At 38.2% G+C, this 20,295-nt stretch overlaps 2 protein-coding genes across 2 annotated transcripts in view; one reads left to right on the top strand and one right to left on the bottom strand.

The window, feature by feature from the left end:
* The window catches only part of ARMC1 (armadillo repeat containing 1), a 49,932-nt gene extending 40,169 nt beyond the window's left edge, over nucleotides 1-9,763 (bottom strand). Inside the window, exon 1 of the mRNA XM_090283631.1 lies at nucleotides 9,673-9,763. The gene's annotated coding sequence lies outside the window, so the exon portion shown is untranslated. The remainder of the gene's footprint in view (nucleotides 1-9,672) is intronic.
* A 138-nt stretch (nucleotides 9,764-9,901) lies between these two features.
* The window catches only part of MTFR1 (mitochondrial fission regulator 1), a 58,217-nt gene continuing 47,823 nt past the window's right edge, over nucleotides 9,902-20,295 (top strand). The window contains exon 1 of the mRNA XM_090283627.1: nucleotides 9,902-9,966. The gene's annotated coding sequence lies outside the window, so the exon portion shown is untranslated. The remainder of the gene's footprint in view (nucleotides 9,967-20,295) is intronic.

Below are 20,295 nucleotides of genomic sequence, written 5' to 3'. Positions count from 1 at the left end.
CTCTTTCTTCTGATAAGCATGGAAAGTAAATAGCAAAGTAGGAAAAGTCTCTAGAGCAAAAACAAGTCTGGCATGGTTTCTCTTTCCCAAAGTCACAAAAGGGAGTCGTTGTAAGTGAACACTGAGTCCAAAATACAAAGAAAAAAAATAGATGATGCATAATGTCCAGTGATTAAAAACACCAGCCTCATTTGTTAACAACCATCCAGACCGATCAACTGTTGGAACAAAATAAAAATGGAAAAGGAACTCGTAAGTGTAGAAAGCTATAAAAAGTGTAAGTCCAAAGGGTAGTCAGGTGAAACAAAAAAACATTTGAGTAAATGAAATTTTATTCAGTATTGTTATTAAAAACAACTCATTCTCCCAGGAAAGTAAACTTGCTATTTTTGTTAAGGCTAATTTGTACATTAAAGCAAGAAAATACATTTGGGATTTTTCCAAAAAGTAACTGATGACTTAGTTTGTGGCACTGTCCAGAATATATGTTCAATAAAGTGTGTCTTTTATAAGTTCACAACCTAAAATTAAATATAATTACTCTTCTGACATTAGAGTACAGAGACATTTTCCCTAGCAAACTACCATTATCGAGACTAGATGACTGGCATTAAAAAGCAGGGGATGTATTCGCAAAAAAAAAAAAAAAAAAAAAAAAAAAAATCAGTTTCATAAGCATCTATGGATTACAAGCCATAGGGAAGTCTTTAAGGTTTTAAGAACTTATATTTCATATTTAAAATGTATGAAGTTGACACCAGAGAAGTTATACATACATTATACTTGCTATTATGTGTCATTGCTCATTCTTAACCTTAAGATATCTTGCCACAGAACACGGCTGGAATGTCAAGTTTCTCAATAGCTATGTTGCTTCAAACACATGAATCAGATAATGGCAATTTCATTCATTCAATTATTTAAGAACCATTTTTGAAGTAGATACAATATACCAGAAACAGTCTTAGAAATGAATTCAAAGATAAGGAAATAATTCTGCCCTCAAAGGAGCTCGTGGTCTAATGCAATGGTTTCCAAAACATTTTGATCAATCGCCTTTTTAAACTTAAATTTTTTTTAGCATATAGCTGTGACATATGTATATGTATTAATTCATAAATTCTATACATATACTATCATATTAATACTTAAAACATCAAAATAACACTTTTAAAGGATCAGAAATTATTATAAATAGAAGACATGGCTACCCACCTAGATGAAAATAAAATTGTATCCATATTCATCATTTACTGAAAAAATTAATTTCAGGCCTGACTGGTGTGGCTCAGTTGGTAAGGCATTGTCCAGCAAAGCAAAAGGTCACTGGTTAGATTCCTGGCCAGGGCACATACCTAGGTTGCAGGTTTGGTCCCTGGTCAGGGTATGGATGAGAGGCAAATAAATAAATAAACAAGCAAATAAATAAATTTCAGATGGATTAAAACCTCAAATGTGAAAAATAAAATATACCTGCCCTAGCCAGGTAGGCCAGGTAGTTAGAGCAACATCCTCATACACCAAGGTCAGGGCACTTCCAAGAATCAACCGATGAATGTGTGAATAACAAATTAATGTGTTTCTCTCTCTCTCAAATCAATAAAAGATACTTTAAACATATAAATAAATAAACTCACTTGTAATAAGGAATGCAAATTAATATAAAACAGAATAATCATTTGATGCTGCTCAGGCTAGCAATAATCAAAATGGCACAAAGTTGTTGGCAAAGATAATAAGTATGAAGAGAACTCTCAGATATTGCTGTGGAAATATAAATTACTACAGCCTTTTCGAAAGAAATCCAGCAAGATCTATTATAAAAAATAATATAGCCCTGGCTTCTGTGGCTCAGCGGATTCAGCACCTGCTTGTGAACCAAAGGGTCGAGGGTTCAATTCCCTGTCAGGGCATATGCCTGGGTTGCAGGCCAGGCCCCTAGTTGAGGGCGCATGAAAAGCAACCACACATTGATGTTTCTGTCCCTTTCTTTCTCCCTCCCTTCCCCTCTCTCTGAAAATAAATAAATAAAATTAAAAATACATACAAATAGGCTGGGTAGCTCAGGTGGTTAGAGCATCATCCTGATATGTCAGGATTGCGGGTTTGATCCCCAGTAAGAGCACATACAAAAATTAACCAATGTAATGCATAAATAACTGGAACAATAGATGGATGTTTCTCTCTCTCTCTCTCTCTTCTCTCTCTTAAATCAATACATTCAAAATATTTTAAAATAATATGTCTTTTAACCCAGCAATCCCATTCTCAAGAATCTAAACCACAGAAATAAAGAGCACCTGCCCTGATTGGGTACCTCAGTTGGTTAGAGCATTGTCCAGATATGCCAAGGTTGCTGGTTCAATCCCCAGTCAACCAATGTATGCATAAAATAAGTGGAACAACAAATCGATGTTTCTCTCTCTCTCTCTCTCTCCACCTCTTTTCCCTTAAATCCCTTTCTCTCTCTCTCTAAAATCAATAACAACAACAAAAATTTTTAAAGGAAAAGCACCAGTTTATATAAGACATAAGAACAAATACGTTTATTGTAGGATTGTTCATATTAGCAAATAAACAAAAACCCCAACATCAATTGAATGCATATCAATAGTGGAATGTTTTAGTAAATTATGGCATATCTAGAGGCCACAGACCATTATGAAAAATACATTAGGAAGCTATTAAGAAAAAGAAATTAGCCCTGGCTGGAGTTGCTCAGTTGGTTGGAGTATCATCCCACAACCTTTCAGTTGTGGGTTCGATTTCAAGAATTTTAAAAGAGAAGAAAAAAAAAAGTAAATTAGAGCTATAGGAAGGGACATTGAAGAATTTCCACAGCGTTAAGCGATAAAAGTAAGATGCTTAAAAATATATTAGCATGCTCTTTCTCTCTTGAGCATGCCTGCACCTTTCCCCTCTCACATTCCGCCAGCCTGGTTTTCTTTCTTTCATTCTTTTAAAAAAAATTTTAATTGTAGTTTTTTCCATTACCATTTAGTCCTCTTATACCCTGCCCCCCACCCCCACCACCACTCACAGCCCAGTTTTCTTTGTCTTTCTTTTTCCTAAGCTCCAGGGCCTTTCTTTTGCCTCTATTACTTGTTTCCTGAGCACACCCAGCCCAGTCAGCTCACTTTTTCCAGGGCTCACTTCTTCTACCTCTGTGACTTTCTAAATACTGTAAATGTTTGCTGTATTTGAAAAAAAAAGTATGTATATTATGACCTGATTTTTTAAAAACAATAACAATTAATATCCTACCCATGTTAATATATATACATATCTTTATATGGTTGTATGAGTATGGAAAATATAAAGAAAGATACAATATAAGTTTTCAGCATATATTATCTAAATGGGTAGGATAGAACCTGAGAGACTAGGAGTCCACCACACAAAGTTAAAAATAAATAAACTAACTTTACTGGGGGGAGGGTGTAAATATAGTTTGATATATAATGTGATAAATTTACATTAAGTGAAATCATGTATGTAAATATAATAAAATGTATTCAACAAAAATCTATGTGTTAGGTTATAAGGCAAAAGGGTATTTAGCAGTACCAGGGAACTGCTCTTCAAGTATGAGAGTGACAAACTTGGAGTCACAAAACTGTAATGTCTGAAGACAATATATGAGCCTTGGCTGGTGTGGTTCAGTGGATTGATCGCTGGCCTGTGAGCCAAAGGGTGGCTGGTTTGATTCCCAGTCAGGGCACGTGCCTGGGTTGTGGGTCAGGCTCCCAGTTGGGGGTGCACAAGAGGCAACCACACATTGATGTTTCTCTCCCTTTCTCATTCACTTCCCCTCTCTCTAAAAATAAATAAATAAAATCTTTTCTTTTTTTAACGAAGAGGATATATAAAAAGAGGTAAGACAGGAAGCTGGCAAAGGTAACCAGTGAGCCCCTAGTTATTGAGAGACTCAGTGTCTGTAGAACCTCATTCAAAAATCTAAGTAGTGCCATTTGGGTCAGACAAATCTGAATGTGACCACTTCCTAGCCATATGATTTTGTACTTGTCACTTTGCTACTGAGGACCTCAGCATTCTCTAAAACACAGAGACCAAGGCACCTGCCTTCCAAGACTGCTGAGAGAATTAAATAAAATAGTGTCAGAGCACCTAGCACAGTGCCTAGAAGATATTACATAAATGTACATTTAGTCTCACTTCTCTCTGTATAAGAATCTGTTATCCGGAAAAGATCTGATAAAAGCTAATTTATAATGATAAAATCCGTGTTTACTTATCCTGTAGGGAGGAGGGGAGTAGACAAAGTAAGAAACATCTTTAGAGAATATGAGGAACCAATTCAGTTCCCTAAAAACTGTTAAATAGAATCAAACCAAGCATTAAACATACCTTTCTTAAATGTACTACACTTCAGGGTAACAAAATAGTTGATGTGGGATAATTATTCTGAAAACTGGTAAATATTAAGAAACAAGCATTCAATGTGCTTCTCTTTACAAACATTCCTCAAAATAACAAATTAGCTAATAGGAATGATAGAGTATCACGATTTTGCAAACCCTTAATGAGATAATGAATATAGGCAATGATCACCAATAGCCATTAATGTTACAAAAAAGAGAAACATGTGATCATTATGTAGCTTTTGATGGAAGTACACACCACTTCCTATGATGCATTCTAACTACAAATTGAACCTGAATCAAATCAAGCCTTCACACCTAACTACCAGTTTACAGAACACAAAAGGAAACAAAGGAATTTGTTAAATGTCACCATAGGAATGTAATCAGCAAAATCCTGAATGTGGGAAATTTCTACAGACAAAAATCTCAGTTTCTTCTTCAAAACATTTTTAAAAGGTGGAGGAGGGAGTTATGTAGATTAAAATATATTTCAGAGACATATTCACCAAATGTAATGTGTGGATCTTTTTAGGATTTTGATTCAAAGAAACCAACTGTAAAAAAGTTAAAAAATAAATAAGACATCTAGGTAAATTTGAACACAGGATGAAGATATTAAGAAACAATGAGCCCTGGTGTGGCTCAGTGGACTGAGCACCAGCCTGTGAACCAAAGGGTCACCGGTTCGATTTCCAGTCAGGGCACATGCCTGGGTTGTGGGCCAGGTCCCAAGTTGGGGGTGCATGAGAGGCAAACACACATTGATGTCTCTCTGTCTCTCTTTCCTTCCCCTACCCCTCTCTCTAAAAATAAATAAAATATTTTTTAAAAAGGAAAAGAAACAATTATTAGCTCTGGCTGGGTGGCTCAGTTGGTTGGATCATCCTTCTGTACACCATATGGTTGCAGGTTTGATCCCCAGTCAGGGCATATACCTAGGTTGTGGGTTCAATCCCCTGTTGGGACACATACAAGAGGCAACCCATCAATGTTTCTCTCCAACTCCCTTCCTCTCTCTCTAAAATCAATAAACATATCCCTGGGTGAGAATAAAAAAAGAAAAAAGAAACAATTATTAATGTTTTAGGCTTGATAATGGCATTATGGTTATGCTTTTTAAAGACTCCTTAACTTTTAGAGGTACACACTGAAATACATATGGTTGAAATGACACCCCTGAGAGTAGCTTCAAAAGAATCAAAGAGCTTGCCTATATGAGGCCCTGTGGTTCGTTCCCCAGCACCTCCAAAACAAACAAACAAGAAGAATCAAAGTGGCCTGGAAAGGGTATGGATGAAACCATCAGTCATGAGTTGCTGATTGTTGAAGTTGTATGATGGATACATAAAGATTCATTGCAGATATTTTTTATTTTGTGTATGCTTGACATTTTTCATAGTTACAATAAAAATAAAAAAAAAACACCCTAATTTAAAAACATTTTTTGAAAGTTCTGCAGGTCAGGGTTTATCCCAAGAAATGATTTATAGAGAGAAATGTCAGTCTCTGGAAGGCAGTGATCTTTTCACCTACTTGGATAAATAAATGTCTTTTTGAATATATAACAGATCACTCTATACACTGATTTGAGAAGAAAAAAATAGTTTCAAGTCTCTGAAAAACCAAATATACCCAACAGTGTATAATTAAATCAAAATAGCTCAACAATTCTTCACCTGGCATCATGGTAAAAACATTCCTTTGCACTGAGATTTACATGACTGAAGTGGATTTAAACGTTATTTCTCCCAACAATATCCACCTTTAAATAGTGATCAGAGCTTGAAGCCAATGGATCTGAACTATAATTTAGCTTCATCTTTGAACTTTCACCTCATGTGAGATGACATTGGCCCACCAATTAGTCTTGACCAGCTGTCCTGTAGCTGAACCTCTCCCAGACACATGCAGCCCTACCTTGTTTTAGAGCACCCCTCAAATGGACACTTCACTGTTCTATCCAATGGTCTTTCACCAGCTAGGTTTTTTTTTCTTTTTTTGGATGTTAACTCAGGACAACTTGAGGCCCATTCCAGTGTATTATATTCTCTATAGACAGGCAATCAGAGTTGGAGAAAAAACAGAACTAGAGAAAAAGGGTCGGGATTTCCAAGGAAGTTACTGTGTAAGACTTGAAGATTACTACCCATCTCACCAAATGGGACTGTCATTAAACCTAATATGAGAAATAGGCTTATGGACACAAATGGACATTTGTCTGTCCTTTACTTTACTACCACTGAATCACAACCACATGAACTGACTGTAGTTCTTCATGGCTATTAGTTATAGGGTCCTTGTGATGTCAGGCTTGCCTTTAGCATTTTACATCAGTTCTCAGGGCTACCCTTTAAGGTGGTTATTTTCACTCACTGTGCACAGCAGTAAACTGAGACTGAGGGAGACTGATTGGTTTGCCCAAGGCCACACAGCTGGTTAAATGGCAGAGGCATATTTTGAATATGGGTCTGTCTGATCTGGAAGCTCACATTTTTTTCTACAACAGAATTAAGCTTCACTGCCTACCAACATGAACAAATGGGAACCTGACCTTTTGTTAAATCTCTACAAGGTAACTTGCCCACAAAGGGCCTTGATCACCTAATATAGCAGCCCAATATACACTTAATTATGGATAAATCTCTTGCTTAAATAATGGCACTATAATCCTTTAATTTCCTGTTAGCAACCTGGAAGCATAGAAAGGTCAAGGGATTTTTTCAAGGCCACAAAATGAGTGAAAGCTCTGATTCTTCTCCTCTAGTCAATAAATACTCCAACTAGTAGATGAAGTTACAGTCATTCTGGTTTCTGCCAAGAAAGCTGGGCCATTAATTTGGGTAAAGAACTCCAGGATCAGATACCCTAAAAAGAAAAATAAAAAGCCTATTTTCTTCTAAAATCCCCAAATGGTTTGCCTGTAACCTTTTACATTAGTTTCCAAAGTTAACTATGTAGAACAATCACCTAAGATTATGGGAAGGGGCCTGGGCACATGTATTTTTATTTTTTATTTAAAAAGTTGTTGCTGTTTTTTCCAAAGCCCCCTTCTGCTGCTGTGATTTGAGAGGAGGCCAGGTTCCTGAGCAGCCAGCCATGCGTCCCCTAGCCAGTTGGTTCCCATACAGCCTGCTCAGTATGGCGGCAGCTTTTATAGCCTCCGAAGGAAAGCATGGGCATGTGTATTTTTAAACAAGCTCCAAAGTAAATTTAAGAACCATTGGTTTTTGTGGAGGAGACAGAAATCACATTAACTATCCAGCTTCCTAACCAATTACTAAAAAACGTAAGCTTATCACAACAATCATTTATTATTTCAAATCTGTGTATGAGGACTTCATGTACAGTTTAACTGGTGTCTCTGATTCAGGGACTTTCACAAGACTACAATCAAGGTGTCAGTGGGGCTGCAGTCATTTCAAGGCTCAAGTGGGAGAGGACCTTTTTCCAAGTTCACTCACATAGCTGTTAGCAGGATTCAGTTTCTCACAGGCTGGTGGACACAGGGTCTTGGTTCCTTGCTGGCTATTGGCCAAAGGTCTCCCCCAGTTCCTTGCCACATGGGCAGCTCCATAGGGCAACTCACAATTATGATGGCTGGCATCTCCCAGAACACGTGAAGGAGAGACCAAAAGAGAGCAAGTATAATGGAAGCCACAATATTTTTGTAACCTGATCTTGGAAATGACATCCATCATGCTTGCAGATTTCTATTCATTAGAAGGAAATCACTAGGTCCAACCCACCCTCAACAAGAGGGGATTACACAATGGCGTGAATACCAGGAGGCAGGGATCATTGGTGGCCATCTTAGGGGCTGCCTGTTATAGAGATATAAACAAAGAATTAAAAAATGAGCTGGTAATATATTTCCTAGCTCTGTCTGCTGAGAGCCTAGAGTTAATGACATCCTAGTGGCATTACCGTAGATGGTCAGCCTGAGTACTAGGGAGTCTACCCCACTGGCCAAGATGGTGGCGAAAGAGATTCTTATACTCAGGGCAAGGAAAGCTAGAAATATGAATGGATAGGCCCCCCAGCCAGCCAAAAGCTAGAAAGATACTTGTATAGGAAAAAAGCTTTCCCCTCCCTAAACCTATAAGAACCTTGGGCCTAAGCAGGAAGAGGGAGATGGTCTTTAGAGGGGAGTCCACCATTTCCTCAGGTCCTATAGCACCTGAATAAAACTTCTTTTCTTTTGCACCAGCACCTGCCCCTCGAGTTTACTTTTCCTAGCAACAAGAACACCCGATGTCTACACCTCGCACTCTCTCCTTTCTGGGTTTTTTTGGTTTGTTTGTTTTTTCACTCACTCCTTTCTGCAGGCTCTTGCCATACCTTCATTATAACACTTGGTTATACTATACATTAAGTTTGTATTTCTAGTCTTGGCTGGTGTGGCTCAGTGGATTGAGCACTGGCCTGTGAACTGGAAAGTCACAGGTTTGATTCCCAGTCAGGGTACATGGCTGGGTTGTGAGCCAGATCCCCAGTTGAGGGCCTGTGAGAGGCAACAGAATGATATTTCTCTCACTCCCTACCCCCTCTCTAAATAAATAAATAAAATATTTAAATTTGTATTTCTAGCTCTGGTAGCCTGTAAGGTCACTGAGGGTGTGGTTCAAGCCTCGAAAAACATCTTTGTACTGTCATAATGGGCCCCCCAAAGCCCTTGTTGAGTAAATGAATTAATGCTTTTGCTGGAGGAAAGCTCGCCAGGGAGAGACTTGGGAGCCAATGTCAGAACACCAGAGCTGGGGTGCCTGCCCAATGACCTCTGGAATCAATTACAATGGGAGGGTAAGTGAGACAGCCAATCAGTAACACACTCTTGAAAGGCCATACAGAAATACTAATAGGTTTCTCACCCTACATATGAATCTTTTATCAGGCCTTCCACATTACCATGCTGAATATGTTAGCTATATTTTCATGACAGAATTATTTGAAATCCAGTGTCCTAGAATAGTCAACTATTAAAAAGAACGTGTCTCAATGAACCAGAGTAAAAGATGCTGGAGCTGAACTGGGTAAAGTAAAATGCTCATTCATTAGGTACTTTGTAGGACCAACGCCTGCACCACCCTAAACACAAACATCCCAGATACTAGGTGCGCGGAGGCAAAAGATCTGCGGCGAGAACACGACTCTCTACAGTACAGGATGAAAGGGATCAATATATGTTAGGTAACAAGGGCTTAAAACTCACAGCTTCATTCAAGGTAATACACTTTAGTACATTCAGAACGTGGTTCCTCTGAACACCTAGAGCCTGAAACATACTAACCAAGTATTCCCCAGGCGGAGTAGTGAGGCCACAAAGCGAAGTCCAGGAGAAAGCACACGCACCACGCTGAGCCCCGCGCGTGCGCACACTGGCTACGAGACACGGTAGCCGACTCTAGGGGCGGTCCTCTAGCCTTCCGCTGTGGGTTCTGGGCCCGCCTCCGGGCCAGAGGAAGCCGCGGATTGGACAATCTGGCTGTGGCTAAGGGATTGGGTGATTGGCAGCAACGCCTTGAGACCGCCAAGCTGGAAGCCGGAGTAGCTGAGGTAGACGCCTCGCGGCTTCGCGGCTGAGGTAATTGGGCTGGGTACTGGGGGAGGCTGTTGTGTGGGGGTCGAGGAGGCGCCCCAGGCCTGATGGCAGGGAGAAGCCCTGGTAACAGGGCAGGAGCTGAAGGAGCCGGGTTCGTACTTAGGGGGAGGCTGGCGGGCTTCGTAGGCCGGTTGGGTGGCTGCGCCGCGGTTGAAGAGAGGCGGAGAGGTTCTCGGGCAGCCGGGGAGGCTGAGGAGGGCCCTAATGGGGGTCGGAGCCTTGGTGGAGCGGAGGGAAGTAAGCAGAATTGCCCTCAAGGCTGGGACTCACCCAATCACCCATTTACCCAATATGTACCCTCTCCCCCGCCTTCGGAACCCGCCGTTCGCGATCCAGCCGTCAGGCGGCGGATCCCTTGGGTGTTGAGCTCTTTCCCGGGACTGGGCGGACAGGACTCCGAGTCTGCACTTCTTGGCCGGCCCTCGGGGGTTCCGGGAGGAGGAGCACACTGCTGGTCCGCCTGGTAGATTTAACCTGCCTCACCTGGCCTGTGCTGCTGTTTGACTTTTTCCCTCCCAGAACTTCCCATAGTATCTTTCTGACCAGGAGGAGGATTTGCATTAAGCCCCAAAGACATGTAAAAACAAATTTTATTATGGAAATCTTAAAACATGCAGAGAGGGTGAGAGGATAGTATAAAGAACTCAGTACCCGTCGCCCAGTTTCATCAGTTACCAATTCGTGGCCGGGCTTGCTCCTCCTCCTGGATTAATTTGAAGTAAGTCCTAGTCATATCACTTAATCTCGTTTACATATTTCTACGGCTTTGCCTTGATCAGTCATCATGCTTCTTTTCCAGTCGTTTGCTTTCTAGTGTGGTTGTGTAAAATAAGGCACGCGTTAAGGTGTATACAGCGCTAATTTAGTTTATGCTGCAAGAATGTGGGCAGTTCTCCCACTGGGCAGTTTATTTACCCTCTGCTCAGGTTTTCAAAATCACTGAAAACAAAGGTACCCAATAATCTAGTCTTGGCTGTAGCGTTACTTGTTCTGAGCGGTAATAATAGTACTGAAATGTGTCTTTATGGAGCTCTTAATATGTATGAAGCACTCTGAAATTGTTTCCACCTGTTCATTTAATTTTTTACAACAGCTGCGTGAAGTAGATATCCCATTTTACAGATAAGGGAAAAAGAAGCTTAGAGAATTTGAGCAATTTGCATGAGGTCACACTGATATAAAGGGTGGGGGGGCACATCTGGGATTTAGGATGCTAATCCTAGTCACAGACAAGTCCTTGCTCTTTTAACCATAATTAACTGTCCTAAGAATTGTGGACTAAATGTAAGTGTGGAAAACTATTTCTATTGAGCTACAAATCCATAATGGCGGGGGTGGGGCGGGGGTGGAAACCCTGGAAATTTACATGAGTATAAGAGCCATATAGGTATTTTTGTTTCTTTGAAAGTGTAAACCATGAATACAATTGAATATAAAGTTATGAGCATTGTACATAAATGTAGTTCAGTAAGTACAAGTGTTAATTTCTTTTATAGTATATGTCAGTTAAAGGGGTAAAAATATATACATCAGTGAGTAGTCTCTACCTCCTTTGGCACCTAGCATGTATACTATTTATCCTGAACACTTTCATCTGTATCCCTCATCTTTCCAGTCTTCTACCAAAACAGAATCTTCATCCAAACAGTATTAAGAGGAGTAAGGAACTAGAGTCTGCTGGGCTTATTCAGAGATCAGTAGGGAAGACCTGTTGAACTGGAGTTTAGGATTCCTACTGTAGGGGAGTGATTCGGAAGTCTAGGTTAAGAACTTTAGAGAAGTGACATGGTCACAGCTATCTGCCCTGAGATGTGTGTGACAAGATTAATGAATTGACCTGGTGAATATAAAGGAAATAGATGTGGGTAACTGGTAAATTTATGGACATAAGCTAAGATATGGATGCACTCCACCTGAAAGCATGTGCCCCTATCAGGAATTGAACCCAAGACTCCTCAGTCCATAGGATCATGCTGCAACCAAGTGAGCCACACCAGCCAGGACTGTAGACTTCCAGTTTTGCCATGTTGTGGGGCATTTCTTTTTGAATAGAGCCCATTCCCTTGATGTCTATGGTATTACCTTTCTTGGAGATTCATGGGTATGTGGCCTAGAGAACATATAGAGGGTATCTCTCCTCTTGCTCTTTGTGTTAGTCTTTGGCGAATTATTGGCAGATGACGGTTTTTGCCAAAAAGAAGCCTATTCTGGACCTTTGTAATGAGCGTGCCCATATACACATACACGCTTTAAAAAAAATTTTTTTTTACAAAAATGATAATATAGGCCCTGGCTGGGTAGCTTAGTTGGTTAGAGCATCATCCCCTTACACCCAGGTTGTGGGTTCGGTCCCTGGTCAGGGCACATACCAGAATCAACCAGTGGCCCTGGCTGGTGTGGCTCAGTGGATTGAGCACCAGCCTGTGACCTGAAAGGCTGCCCATTTGATTCCCAGCCAGGGCACATGCCTGGGTTGATGGCCGGGTTCCCAGTGTGGGCATGTGAGAGGCAATTGATTGATGTATTTCTCGCATATCATCAATCTTTCTCTCCCTTTCTTCCTCTCTCTTTTCCCCTCTCTCTAAAGATAAATAAAATCTTTAAAAAAAATAAGAAAAATTGCTTATATCAACAAAGGAATCAACTAATGAATACATAAATAAATGGAACAACAAATCTGTCTCCCTCCTCTCTCTCCCTCCCTTCCTCTTTCTTTCTGAAATCAATTTAAAAATAAAAAATAAATGAGATTATAAATGGTATTTTATAATCTGGGTTGTGTATTGACTTTTTAGAGCTAAAACTATTATTTAGTTTTTAAAGTTTGCTTATTCTTTAATTTGCATCCCTCACCCTTCCAATCCTACACTATAAGACAGAACCTTCATCCAACAGTGTTAAAGGATTAAGAAACTAGAATCAGCTGTGTTTATTTAGAGGCCAGTAGAGAAGATCTGTTAAATTGGTGTTTAGGATTTCTGCTGTAGGGGACTGACTTAGAAGTCTAGAAGTAAGGTTAGACTCCTTGGTATGTATGGAGTACCAATGTGTATTTAAACAATTGTCTTTTGATAGTTTTGTTTCTTTTCCAATTTTTAAATAATTATTCATAATAAGAGGACAGCTTTTTCTTTTCAGATGTTTGTGTGTCAGATTTTTTTTCTCTTTATTTTTATTTTTATTTATTTCAGATTCTTTAGGGCAAATGTCTAGATGTGAAATTCTTTTTTAATTTTTTAGATTTTTATTTATTTTTAGAGAAAGGGGAAGGGAGGGAGAAAAAAGAGGGAAACATCAATGTGTGGTTGCCTCTCTCTCGCACATCCCCAACAGGGGATCTGGCCTGCAACCTAGTCATGTGCCCTGACTGGGAATCAATTGGCAACCCTTTGGCTCTCAGGCTGGCGCTCACGCCACTGAGCCACACCAGCCAGGGCAAAATCCTTTTATGTATATATTGCTAGGTTGCCCACCAAAAAGAGTGTACTCAGCCCAAGTCTTTACCAGTGTTAGGCTTTCTCCATTTTCTTCTTTGTCAGTTTGATGGGGAAAAAGAGATAAGTTTTAATTAACATTTTTTTTGGTTAGGAGTGAGATCATTAAATATTTTTTCATATTTATTGTCCATTTGTGTTTGCACTTACAAGATGCCTACTTACATCCTTTCCCTTTTTTCCATTGGACTTTTGATCTTTTATTTGTTAGGGATAATAATCATTTGTTCTTTGCAAATGGCAAATGGGTTTCTCCCCACTTATCTCTTCTCTCTTATATGCTGCATAATGGTTAATAAAATGAAGTATGTGTATCAGCTAGGAGAGCGCTCAGGGCTGCACTCTTAGGGACCACCACTTGCCATTTCCGAAACAGTTTCTTCATTTATGATACTGATGTTGCCAGCTAGTCAATCTGCAAGTCATTATTACCAAATAAATAATATTGTATAAATTGATATTTTTTTAACACACTAACTTATATAGTTGGATGTGACTAGTGTGAGTTGGTTGTGCATTAAGCTGTAAAAGTCAGACACCTTGAATTGGAAGTTAAATCAAGTTAAATCTCCTTTACTGAAAAAAATAAAAATAATAACTTATTCTTTAATATGTAAATATATTAATATATAAAGCAGTATAAGTTTTTAAAGGAAGTTTATTAAAGACTTTGAAATAGAATTCTTGTTTACTGATAAGTATTGATATGGTATGTAATATGTACTTGCAATGGAATAGGCTACCATCCAAGAAAGATGATTTTAGTTGGAATGGGAATCAACTTTGTATTTATTTTAACCAAGGTATCTCTTTTTATCCCAATCTATTTGGGTTCAGATAGGGAGTACAACTATAGTTAAGTTTTTAAAAGTGTATTGAGAAAAATATCCTGAAATAGCAAGCTTTGATTACATAGATATTATTGCTTGGGATGATGATAAATATATTTAATTTTTTTTAAGCTTGTTGAAAGCCCTGGCCAGCTAGCTCAATTGGTTAGAGTGTTGTCCCAATATGCCAAGGTTGCACGTTCTATCCCGGGTCAGTGCACATATAAGAAACAACCAGTGACTGCATAAATAAGTAGAATAACAGAGTGATTTCTCTCTCCCCCCTCTAAAAATCAATAAATAAAAAAGTTAAAGTTTAGTTGATTTAAACTAAATTATTAAAAGCATTAAGATACTAAAATCATAAATCATAAAAAAATCAACTCATAATGTCAGAAATTGGGAAATAGTGTTTTACCCAAAGTATATATATTGCTAAGTTTATTATTTACTTACATTGTCCAAAGTTAGAATTTTTATGCCTCTGCTTTTTAGATTTCATTTACTTAGTTTAAAAAATGTTATTGGACTTTCAAAATTGCATAAGTAGCCCTGACTGGTGTGGCTCAGTTGGGTGGGAATCATCCCATAGAGCAAAAGGTCACCAGTTCAATTCCTGGTCAGGGCACAGGCCTGGGTTGCAGATTTGGCCCCTGGTTGGGGCGCATAGGAGAGGCAACTGATACCAATGTTTCTCTTCCTCTCTCCCTCTCTCCCTCTCTCCCTTCACCTTTCTGTAAAAAATAAATAAAATTAAAAAAAATAACAAGCTAACAAAAAGAAACAGAAGCATAGATACATAGAATAAACTGACAGCTGCCAAAGGGGAGCTGAAGGGGATGAAAGATGGTGAAGGGATTAACCAAAGAACATTATGCATAGTCCATGGATACTGACAATGATATGAGGATTGAGTTAGGGAGGGGAGAATGTGGGTCTGGGTGGAAGTAGGGAAAGGGAGAAAAAATGGGAACAACTGTACGAGTATAAACAATAGAAAATAAATATAATTAAAAATAATAAAAAACAAAAATAAAATTGTATAAGTATATTATTTTGTTAAAAACCACATAAACAGCACAGAAAATATTCTCAAGAGTTTAGTTTCATATCGAAAACACATTAACTTGAATGAATTTTCATCAAATTTTAATTAGCTTCTGTTCTTAGACTTATCTAAACAGATTTTTGTTGAGAGATGTAGTTTAGGTCATGAGATTTATTCATTTGTGGACTGAAAAATGACATATTATATGTCAGATTCTGTGCTAGGTGGTGGGAGACTATATCAATGTACTTAATTTTGTATGAACAGTATAGAATATCAGTTCTAAATTGTTGCCAGTAAATTTTACCCATAGGTTGAATACTGTATTATTGTATTGTATCTCCAATAGTATGGTAAAGTGTTCTGACTTACAGCCTCAACTAGACTGATGTGAAGTGTAGCAGTGGCCACTAGACTTGAATTTCAAGTTTCATTTCCAGAAAAGTAGCATAGGGTGTTGACACAGGGTTGATAACTTTTCATTGTGACCAGTAGACATTTTTTTTAAAAAAATCAAGTAACATTCATCTACTGTCTTCATATCCTAAAAGAAAAGGCATTTTACAGCAAAAAGTAAGGACATGTTCTTAAAATAAACTACAGTAACTTTAAATTGAATATGTTTTTGTTTTTTACTTCGTGGTCCTTATTTTTCTTTTTCATTGTTTGACACCAGAATGTAGACTGTCATTTGGGATGCACTGATGTGGTGTTATCTCTTTTCTTAGAACAGGAAACTATTCTAATAATTTAGCCAACTAAATAAGAATGTTCTATTAATCTTCTTACACTCCCCTATAAATGATACTCCTCACTCATTGTGAAGATAATTAAATGGCCATTTCCTTGAAGAGTCCCCAAATACCATCTGAAAATAAACCCCAAAGTAGTGTTGTAGCTTTTAAAGTTTATGGCACTTTAAATTTAATGACGTCTATGGTGGTGTGGCTCAGTGGATTGAGTGCCGGCCTGCGAACTGAGAGGTTGCCGGTTTGATTCCCGGTCAGGACACATGCTCAAGTTGTGAGCCAGGTCCCTTTCCCTCTCTCTAAAGATAAATAAATCTAAATTAATAAATTAATTTAATGACTATTATTACTGCTAACAGGGTTATTGTGAAACGATACTGATTTAAATTATTACAGCTACTTCAAAGACATACATTGCACTAGTTATAAGTGGTATTGCAGTAGTTCCTTTTTATCCTTAGGAGTTACATTCCAAGATTCCTCCACAGGTGCCTGAAAGCATGGACAGTGCTGAACCCTATATGTACTTTTTTTCCCTCTACATGTATGCCTATGGTAAAGTTTAATTTATAAATAAAGCACAATAGGAGATTAACAACAAAAACTAATAATAAACTAGAACAATTACAATAGTATACTGTAATAGAAGTTATATGAAGGTAGTCTCTCAAAATATTTTATTGTATTATAGTCACCCTTTTTCTTGTGGTGTGAGATGATGCAGTACCTGCATGATGAGATGAAGTGAGGTGAAGGGTGTAGGCATTGCAGTGTAACATTAGGCTACTGTAAGTGTTACTTGAACACAAGCACTGTGAATATGTCAGTTGGAAAGGAAGTATATACAGCCTGAGGTACACTAAATGAAGGGATGATTTGCAACTCTAATGGGATGGAATGGGTCAGTGCAAGATTTCATCACACTACTCAGAAGGGTGCACAGTTTAAAACTAATGAATTGTTTATTTCTGGAACATTCCATATATTCTCAGACCATAGTTGACCGCAGGTAAATTATGGGAAGCAAAACCACGGATAAGGGAGGGCTGCTGTATTTTATATTATCTTTGACCTGATTGCTCTAAACTTCAATTGGTCTAACTCTACACTAGTACATATTTTCCCAGTGTTTGTGGAGTGAAAAGAAAGTCTGTTTTCAAAGTTTATCTATTTCTTACTTAGTATTGGTTTTCTTTTCTGCCCTGCCAACCACTCCTTTCCACAAAAAGTAATTTATTATTTCTTATAGTATGTGCTAGAGTAGAATAGACTATAATCCCAGACCATTATAAAATTTCTAGAAGTTAAATTCTATATATAGTCCTACAAAAATCTAGGAACAAAATTCAGCTTAGTTGTTAGCCATCTATTTTAAAACCTTTTTTATTTTGAGGTGAACACACAAAGTATACCAGAAAAATGCACAAACAAATGTACAGCACAATAACATCACAAAACAAACATCTTTGTAATGAGAGCTGAAGTTAAGAAACAGTTGTTCGCTCTGGCCAGGTACCTCAGTTGGTTAGAGCGTTGACCTTACATGCTGAGATGCAGGTTTGATTCCTGATTGGGACACATACAAGAAACAACCAATGAATGCATAAATAGGTAGAGCAACAAATCAGTGTTTCTCCCCTCCACTCTCTCTCAAATCAAATTTTTTTAAAAAAGAAAAATAGTTGTTTGCACCAGAAAATTAATTCATGCTTTCTTCCAGCTATTACTCACACTGATCCAAAGGTAATCACCATTGTAACTTAAGGAAAATTTTTTTTTTAATTTTTATTTTTTTGTGATTACAATTTATATTCAGTATTATTTATTTTAGTTTCAGGTGTACAGCATGGTGGCTAGACAATCTTATACTTTACAAAGGATTCCCCTGATATTTCTAGTAACCACCTGGCACCATACATCTAGTTGTTAGAATATTATTGATGATATTTGCTATGCTATAGTTTATATCCCCATGACTATTTTGTAACTATTAATCTTTACATCTCAATCCCTTTACCTTTTTCACCCAGTCCCCCAAGCTCCAACCTCTCTGACAATCATCAGTCTGTTCTCTATATATCTATGAGTTTGTTTCTTTTGTTTGTTAATTTATATTCTTTAGATTTCATATATACGTGAAATCATGGTATTTGTCTTTCTCCGACTTATTTCACTTAGCATAATGCCCTCTAGGTCCATCCATGCTGTAGCAAATGGTAAAATTTCATTCTTTTTTATGGCTGAGTAATATTCCATTGTATATATGTGCCATACCTTTTTTATCCGCTTATCTATTCATGGGCACTTGGGCTGCTTCCATAGCTTAGCTATAGTAAATAATGCTGCAATGAACATAGGAATGCATATATATGCATATATATTCTTTTGAATTACTGTTTCAGGTTTCTTTGGATATACTCCCAGGAGTGGAATCACTGGGTCATAGGCAGTTCCATTTTTAGTTTTCTGAAGTAATGCCATACTGCTTTTCATGGTGACTGCACCAATCTGCATTCCCACCTACAGGCACAAGGGTTTCTTTTTGTCCACATCCTTGCCATCACTTGTTGTTTGTGCATTTATTGATGATGGCCATTCTGATAGGTGTGAGGTGATATCTCATTCTGGTTTTAATTTGCATTTCTCTGATGATTAGGAGGTTGAACATCTTTTCATATGTCTAGTCGCCATCTGTTTGTCCTCTTTGGAAAAATGTCTATTCAGGTCCTTTGTCCATTTTTTAATATTGTTATTTTTTTGTTGTTGTTGTTGAATGAATTGAGTTGCATATAATTTTTTTATATTAACACCTTACCAGGTAGGTGTATTATTGGCAAATATGTTCTGAGTTGTCTTCATTTTGTTGATGGTTCGCTTTGCTATGCAAAAACCTTTTAGTTTGACGTAGGCCCACTTGTTTATTTTTTCTTTTGTTTTCCTTGCATGACAAGATGGATCAGAAAAAATATTAGTAAGAGATGTCTGAGTTTTACTGCCTCTGTTTTCTCTAGGATTTTTATGGTTTTGAATCTAACATTTAAGTCTTTAATCCATTTTGAGTTTATTCGTGTATATGATGTAAGAAGATGATCTAATTTCAATTTTTTGCATGCATCTGTCCAATTTTATCAACACCATTTATTGAATACATACACCATCTTTACCCCATTGTATATTCTTGCCTTTTTTGTCAAATATAATTGACCAGATAAGTGTGGATTTTTTTCTGGACTGTCTGTTCTTTTCCATTGATATCGTCGTCGTCGTCGTCGTCGTCGTCGTCATCGTCGTCAGCAGCCGTCCGTCTCGAGAGACGATGGTGTAGCTTCTTAAGAGTCTATCTGCACCGCCGAGAATGGCTGTGCAGTCCGACTCGGGAGTGACATGGTATCTGTCTCCTCCCGTGTTGAATCGACATCTTACGATGACGCTGGAGTGTCCTCTCCAGTGAAGCTGAAGCTACAGAGCCTGGGCAGGGTGATATGGAGGGTCTGCTGTTGCCCATGCAGCAGACCCCCCCTCTCTTCGCAGCTGAAGGGTCCAAGGGAAAGACGGAGTCAATACAGCTTGGCTTCAGGTGCGCCGCAGGAGTTGCCGGTGTTGACTACAACGTCAAACCGCCTTAGGGACTCCGGCTCCGGATTTTCTGTCAGGGTTTACTCCATTAGCCTTTCCCCAGAAGAGGTATGCCGCAAGGCAGCGGAGGTTTTTTGGAGTCAGTTGATATATATGTCTTTTTATGGCAACACTATTGCTGTTTTGATTACTATGACCTTGTAGTATCATTTGGTATCAGGTAGTATGATACTACCAATGTTGCTATCACTATTCGGGGGTCTTTTGTTGTTCCATGTAAATTTAGGGGTTATTTGTTTGCACTTTGTGGGATACGCCAATAGTATTTGATAGGAATTATGTTGACTCTATAGATTACTTTGAGTAGTATAGACATATTAACAAAGTTAATTCTTCCTATCTATGATCAAGGTATATGCTTCGATTTATTTGTATCTTTAATTTCTTTTCTCAGAGTCTATTAATTTTCTGAACACAGGTCTTATACCTTTCGGTTAAATTTATTCCTAGGTATTTTTAATTTAATTTTATTTATTTTTAGAGAGAGGGGAAGGGAGGGAGAAAGAAAGGGAGAAAAATATCAATGTGTGAGAGATACATAGATTGGTTGCCTC

The sequence above is a fragment of the Furipterus horrens genome, unplaced genomic scaffold, assembly GCF_987537825.1.
Source record: "Furipterus horrens unplaced genomic scaffold, mFurHor1.1.pri manual_scaffold_7, whole genome shotgun sequence".
NCBI lineage: Eukaryota > Metazoa > Chordata > Mammalia > Chiroptera > Furipteridae > Furipterus > Furipterus horrens.
This window is presented reverse-complemented; position numbering and strand designations above follow the sequence as displayed.